The sequence below is a fragment of the Rhinopithecus bieti genome, unplaced genomic scaffold, assembly GCF_001698545.2.
Source record: "Rhinopithecus bieti isolate Rb0 unplaced genomic scaffold, ASM169854v2 scaffold_51762, whole genome shotgun sequence".
NCBI classification, from domain to species: domain Eukaryota; kingdom Metazoa; phylum Chordata; class Mammalia; order Primates; family Cercopithecidae; genus Rhinopithecus; species Rhinopithecus bieti.
In genome coordinates this window covers 55,225-63,082 of record NW_016820175.1, presented here as the reverse complement: position 1 = coordinate 63,082, position 7,858 = coordinate 55,225, and the positions used below count along the sequence as shown (strand labels likewise).

The 7,858-nt window shown below is 42.7% G+C and overlaps 1 pseudogene; it reads right to left on the bottom strand.

The window, feature by feature from the left end:
• Nucleotides 1-6,754: 6,754 nt before the first annotated feature.
• On the bottom strand, nt 6,755-7,496 carry LOC108520305 (Ig kappa chain V-II region RPMI 6410-like; annotated as a pseudogene).
• Nucleotides 7,497-7,858: the final 362 nt, after the last annotated feature.

The window sequence follows — 7,858 nt, the reverse complement described above, 5'->3', positions numbered from 1 at the left end:
TGACAGACTGGATTAAGAAAATGTGGCACATATACACCATGGAATACTATGCAGCCATAAAAAAGGATGAGTTTGTGTCCTTTGTAGGGACATGGATGCAGCTGGAAACCATCATTCTCAGCAAACTATCGCAAGAACAGAAAACCAAACACCGCATGTTCTCTCTCATGGGTGGGAACTGAGCAATGAGATTACTTGGACTTCAGAAGGGAAACATCACACACCGGGGCCTATCACGGGGATGGGGGAGGGGGAAAGGGGGAGGGATTGCATTGGGAGTTATACCTGATGTAAATGACGAGTTGATGTGTGCTGACATGTTGATGTGTGCAGCACACCAACATGGCACAAGTATACATATGTAACAAATCTGCATATTATGCACATGTACACTAGTACATAAAGTATAATAATAATTATAATAATAAATTAAAAAGAAAACACATGGACATGCATGTTTATTGTGACACTATTCACAGTAGCAAAGACTTGGAATTAACCCAAATGTCCATCAGTGACAGACTGGATTAAGAAAATATGGCACATATACACCATGGAATACTATGGAGTCATAAAAAAGAATGAGTTCATGTCCTTTGCAAGGACATGGATGAAGCTGGAAACCATCATTCTGAGCAAACTATTGCAAGAGCAGAAAACCAAACACCGCATGTTCTCACTTACAGGTGGGAATTGAACAATGAGAACACCTGGACACAGATTGGGGAACATCACACACCGGGGCCTGTCATCGCGTGCGGGGAGTGGGGAGGGATAGCATTAGGAGAAATACCCAATGTAAATGATGAGTTCATGGGTGCAGCAAACCAACACAGCACATGTATACATATGTAATAAACCTGCATGTTGTGCACATGTACCCTAGAACTTCAAGTATTTAAAAAAATAAAAATTTAAAAAATTTAAAAAATTTTTTAAAAATGGGGTCAGGAGAAAAGAGTGTTAGCTCTGGCCCATGGCTATGACCTTCTCCTGGCCCCTCAAGAAGAAATTTAGAACAAAGAACCGTGGTCTTCCATTCCCGCTACGTGAGGTCTATGTGCTGGCAGATTCATTTGGGGTTGTGATTTCTAAAAATCAACTCAAAATCATATGTTAACATATTCTCTTTAGTTTCTATAAGGGACCAAAACATACTGAGATTCTAGGGTCTTTGACTATTTGTTTTAGGCCACTATTACCTTCTTGCTTATCAAGTTCCTTATTTACTTCTCAAGGCTAGCTAGGTGTCTAGAATTTCCCTTGAAGAGATTCAAGATTTTTCTTCATTCCCATATGTGAGGAGGACCCACAAGTCGATAATAGTGCATCCCTCCTTCGTCTCACTTGTATAAGTGGGCTCTCTCTCTCTCTCTTCTGCTCTTCTGTCATGCCAGGACATAACCTTCCTTCCCTCAGGAAGATTCAGTGTTCAAGATGCCATCTTGAAAGCACAGATACTAGACCTGATCTTCCTCAATCTTAGACTCTCCATCCTCCATAAATGTGAGAGGATAATTTTCTGTTCTTTATCAATTACCAAGTCTCAGGTATTCTATTATAGCCATGCAAAATAGAAAAAGACAGACACCCTTCAATTAGTGGTAACAGAAGGAAGTACATATATACCCCACTTCCCTCTGCTGCAGGTGGAACACCCCAGAGGCATTTTCCCCATATTTCCACATGGACTAGAGCTTCAGTCATCCTGAGAGTTAGGTGGCTTTTCAAGGTGACTTTTACCATCCATCTTCTAGTCCCTGCCTCACTTTCCTCCTTCCCTCCCAGCATAAATATGCTGCCTGCACAGAAACCCCACTCACTGGTGGACCCAACTTAAGACACTTAAGACAGTGGAAAAAATACAATTTCTTGGGGGAGGGGTAGCTCTGCTCTGAATTCTTATCCGTTTTCTCATTTCAATGCATAAAAAATTTCAGGAAAAACTTAATTCCCTATTAACATTCTATCCTAGATTTGATTTATACAGTAATCCCTTTCTTTTACAAAATAAAAGGAGCCTCTAGAAATAGCTAGGTACCATGAAGTCCACATTAGAGGCAGCATAATAACTATCCTCCACTTTTAAAGCCCAAGTCTCAAACGTTTTCAAGATTTCTTGTCTAATAAAGTACCTGTGAGTTTTCATTCTATTTTAGGAATGGACAGTTTTAGGGATTATAAAAGTTGTCTTGGGGATAAATCAACCATCCCCCACTCCCAAGGACATTTGTGACCTAAGGAAATGGCTCCATTGTCTGGGGATATACCTGTGTTTCTTTGTCTTGGGCCAAGAAAGAATTCAAGAAATGGACATACATGAGGAATGGGTTTAGGAGTGGAAAGTTTAATAGACAAAAAAGAAGAGAGAGAGAGAAAGCTTCCTCATGCTGAGAAAGCAGGTTGTCCAAGAGAGGGTTTCCGGGTTTCGGGTGGAATGCAATCAATTTTGTTCAGAGGCTTGAGGAGGCCGTGATTGACTTACTTAGGGCCCAGGGGATTGGTTTGACCAGGTGTGCCATTTCCATAGCCTGCAAAAAGACTGCCCCACCACCCTAATCTTTTATTATGCAAATACTGCTTCTATGTGGTGGTTACCATGACACTCACACACATGGTGACAAGGAAAAGGGAGCAGGAGTCACCATATTGAATGTACCTGGCCTGCAGCTTAACTTTTCAGGCTGCTTTCTGTTAGAAAAGAAATGATTTGGGGCTGCTTTTTATTAAAGGAAAATTCCTCCGAAAACTCTTCTACCATTCCTAGCTGCCTAGAAGTAATTTCTCAATAACTCCTGTATTACTAATACCTGGAACCTATGAATGTTACCTTAGATGTCAAAAGGAACTTGGCCGCTGTAATTAAGTGAAGGATTTTGAGGTCAAGAGAGTATCCTGGATTATCTGGGAGACCAGTATAATCACAAGAGCTCTTATAATACTGAGGGAGGAGGTTCACAGTCAGAGAGGAACTGGGACAATGGAGAGGAAGGCTGGAGTGATGGAGGAAGGGACCACAGAGCCAGAAATGGGGAGGCATCTTGAAGATAAAAAGTCTGGTATCAGTTTCTCTCCCCTGGAGTCTCCAGAAGGAATATAGCCCTACTGTCTCCTTGGTTTCAGCTTGATGAAATTTCTGACCTCAGAAATACAAGATAATAAAGTGGGGTTGTGTTGCAGCCAGCAAGGTCATGGTAATTTGTTCCAGCAGCAACAGGAAGCTAATATAACAGAAAGAGATGTATTTTATCTCCTGAGTGCATAATTGTCCTCTGTTCTCCCAAATATTTCCACCTTTTGCAATCATTTGGTGTAAATTTTGATGAGAGACAGAGAACTTATTGTCAGGGGAGGTAGTGTCAGGCCTCTGAGCCCAAGCCAAGCCATCGCATCCCCTGTGACTTGCAAGTCCGCCCAGATGGCCTGAAGTAACTGAAGAATCACAAAAGAAGTGAAAATGCCCTGCCCTGCCTTAACTGATGACATTCCACCACGAAAGAAGTGAAAATGGCCGGTCCTTGCCTTAAGTGATGACATTAACTTGTGAAAGTCCTTTTCCTGGCTCATCCTGGCTCAAAAGCTCCCCACTGAGCACCTTGTGACCCCACTCCGGCCCGCCAGACAACAACCCCCCTTTGACTGTAATTTTCCTTTACCTACCCAAATTCTATAAAATGGCCCCACCCTTATCTCCCTTTGCTGACTCTCTTTTAGGACTCAGCTCGCCTGCACCCAGGTGATTAAAAAGCTTTATTGCTCACACAAAGCCTGTTTGGTGATCTCTTCACACGGACGTGCATGACAGGTAGCACCAGAATTCTTCTAAGGCAGAACATCTCTTGGGTCAAATCTCTTGATTGTCTCTTGTACAGCCTGAGTATCTGAGAGCCCAGGTGTCACTTCTCACAGCACAGCACATGAGAGGAGGACTGTTGGTTTGGTTGTTTTCATATTAGGACGGCAAATTAGACTTGCAGGACATAATCTGAGAGGAAAAGATTGAGTCAGAGAGATTGGAAGGGAAAGAGGAGATGGGGAAGGGATCAGAGGAAAGGAAGATGTGTCCCAGCTCCCACATCTAAAATAAAGTCATTTACAGTTTGCAAAGCCTTTGAGAGAGTTGTGTTGTGGAGAAAAAAACGGCAGAAGGGGCTAATTTAAGATTAGGGGCGGCATGGCGTGAGACATAGGCAAGAGGGAGCTGTGAATTTCACCGTCTTTATGGTTTCCTCACACTTACAGGCCATGAACTCATCTATGGGACTAAAGTGGCCACACAAAAGGAACATACTAAGGTCAGACACACCTGGGTTCAAGCCCCAGCCCCCATACATGATGACCATATGATTTTGGGCACACAACCCATGAGATCTAACCCAGTTTTTCTTTCTTTCTTTTTTTTTTTTTTTGAGACCAAGTCAAGCTGTTGTTGCCTGGGCTAGAGTGCAGTGGTGTGATCTCGGCTCACTGCAACCTCCACCTCCCGGGTTCCAACAATTCTCCTGCCTTAGCCTCCCGAGTAGCTGAGACTACAGGTGCCCGCCATTACGCCAGGCTAATTTTTGTATTTTTAGTAGAGATGGGGTTTCACCATATTGGCCACGTTGGTCTCGAACTCCTGACCTCAGGTGATCCACCTGCCTTGGCCTCCCAAAGTGCTGGGATCGCAGGCATGAGTCACCACGCCCGGCCCCCAGTTTTCCTTTTATGTACCACTGAATATCACAGAATTAAAACCTGTGTAAGATATTGTTACAGGTAATTAGATAGGCATGAGTGGGGCAGGAGAGGGCTCCCCACCCCCTGTCTTCTAGGACTGTAATTGCCAGGAATGTCAGGCGATGATCAGGTGAAGGTTCAACGATTGTCACACTGCCTCTCTAAAACTGATAATGTGGCAGCCTTGGCCAGAGAGAGACAAGCTCTTGTGGATCCACAACTGTTAACATTAAGGTGTTAATTAAATGCAGACCAAGGAGAAGCAAAAAGGGCTTCCAGTGAAATCTCAGGTATTGGGTGAGTGAGTCTGGGCATGCAGATTAAGAGACAAAATGGTGGAGTATGACCTTCCAGGGCACTTCACCAGAAAAGGGAAGAAAGCCTCAGGTGGGCATGCGTACAGCTTCCTGAACACACTGCGCATGCTCAATCCCCACGGGTAAGGAGGGCGCTGGGAAAGCGGGCAGCCCACCCTAAAGGAAGAATCACAGGAAAGGGGCACAAGGTAGCAGCCTAGGATCACATTAAACATTGCACTTGTTCTCCAAGTCACCCACTTGTATCTCTTCCAACTGTTCTTTCCTTTCTTTCCGGTTCTAAAGACTTTTTAATAAACTTTAATAAACTTGCTGAGCTCCTTCCTGCTCTTGCTACTCACACGTGTCTTCTCTTCCTGCATTCTGTAGTAGTATTTAAGCTCCCTAATGCATGTATTAGTATTTCTAAGTAATGCATTCAGCATCTCGTGTTTCTTTGACAGATTCAGTCTTATTTATTTCCATATACATCTTGCTATCCATATTTTAAGCCCAACAGAAGTGATATATTGAAATTTTAATTTCTCTTGCCATAGAATCTATTGTCTTGGAATAAACAATCATTTCAAATAAACTTTAAACTCTGAGCCTGAAGCAAGATCTTGCTGAATTGCTTCAATCATTATTTGTTGTGTATCACATCTTCTTATGACATGTAACTGACATGACCCACTATTAGTTAATGTAAACGTAGAGCATTATTTTAAATGAAATCTACTGAAAGCACAACTTTTCTATGCATTTGCAATGAATATACAGGTTTCAGATTCATTTACAGATAATCACAATGTGATGTGAAAATCATGCTTTTTAAAATATTCTTTGAAACATTTTCTTACGACAACATCGTACCAAATTTGCCGTGTCTAAAATAGTGCTTTATTTGAATACTTTTAAAATTTCGGAACTTGAGAGATTAAAATATCTCATATAATCCTGTCTTTCTTTTGCAGTATATAATATACACTTTATATTCTCCATCTCTCAGTTTCTGCTGTTGATTTTCAAAGTTCACCTTTGGAATGGCAAGTACTTCCCTTTCTTCTCTTTTCTCATAATTGAGAAAAAATAAAGCCTTTTTGCATTAAGATCTTACATCTGCCATGGATATCTGCCAAAGTCTGTGAATAGTCAAAAATCAAACATTTTTTACTAATAATTCTTAGCCGTACCCCCTGAAGATAGCTTACGTCTACACTGGAGAGGGTAGTTTAGTGAGAGTCTTTAGGAAACAGCAAGTTGGGAAAGTGAGGTAATACCAATTTCCCAATATGGCCAAGTGTTATCTTACATAAAATAAACTTCAAACATGTCATTTCCAACATGTATTCCACTTTGTGTGGCCACTAATCTGCTACCATGGTCTTGTTGTTCTCTCTACTAAATGTACTTGACAAATGTATGCAAGACAGGGAGGCTGAAAATAAGCTTTTCCTCACTCTCCCTTCATCATAGCCTGTTGCTCCCACAGCACATGGCCATCTGATTTCTCCTACGGCTGATTCAGTTCCCAGGCTGTGTCAGCTGATGGGACCTTAACATGTGGGACCTGAGTTGCAGTGTAGGCACTCAGGAACCAGATTCCTCAGCAGCAAACTCTGTCCTTGAGATCTCCAACATCCTACTCAGAATTCTGCAGACTCAGAGAAACTGCTGAGCTGCTCCAGGACAAGTAGTGCATGTGAGCAGCTGGGTTGCTCCAGCAGGGAGGTTTCTGTTTAGGGCTCTAGCACTGTGGGAGGAATTTGTAGATGATGCATGCAGTAATAAACACCAAAATCCTCAACCTCCAACCGGCTGATTTTCAGCGTGAAATCAGTGCCTGACCCACTGCCACTGAACCTGTCTGGGACTCCAGAGGCCGTGTTGGCAACCAAATAGATCAGGAGCTGTGGAGGCTGGCCTGGCTTCTGCAAGAATCAATACAAATCGGTGTTGCCATTACTATGCAGGAGGCTGCGACTAGACCACAGGACATGGAGGCCGGCTCTCCAGGGGTGACCGACAGGGAGAGAAGAGTCTGGGTCATCACAGTATCCCCACTAGATCCTGAAATAATGAGAGAAAAGGGCAAGAATTATGTGCAACTTTCATGATTTCCCTTATGGTATTGATTTAATCTTTTTTTTTTTAAATTTTGACTTGTGTCATCAAAAATGGACTTTCTAAAATTAACCCATTATTTACTAGGCACAAGGGATCTCTATATGTTTTCAAGATCTTACTCAGAGCACTGATCATTGTTCCTTTTAGGTGGTTCCTAATTATTCACAGGGCAAATAATAAATTCTCTTCCCTGGAGTATAGACCATATGCCTCTAACTCATGGTTGGTATAAACATAGCAAGCTGCAGGACCCCCAGAGCTCACCCTCCCACCCCATTCTCCTCCCTCATCTCCTTCTGTCTTTACCAGGGACCCAGAGCATCAGCAGCCAAGGAACTGAGCAGGGAGCCTCATTGTGAGAAGGTGAAACAAGCACTCCTGATAGACAAAGGTAAGGTTAGAGCTGAGCTTTTATCTCAGACTCATAAGGGAAGGTCTTCCCTAGGGGACAAAATGCAAATAACCTGATGGGTCCAGTGGTGTGGAAAAAGCCAGTGGTGGGGGGGTATGTTTCTTTTATGAGCAATGAAATATAAAATGTTCCTTGGAGAAAAACAAATATAAATAAAGTCAAGTTTGCCTGTAGTCAAGGAAAGATAAATCTGACAGGGAAAGTTGGGGTCTTGGGCAGGGATACACTGTGTAGCGCATGACTCTAAGAAAGCATGAGGACCCTGACAGTGTGGAAATGTGTGTCTAGGACGCATCTCTGGGAG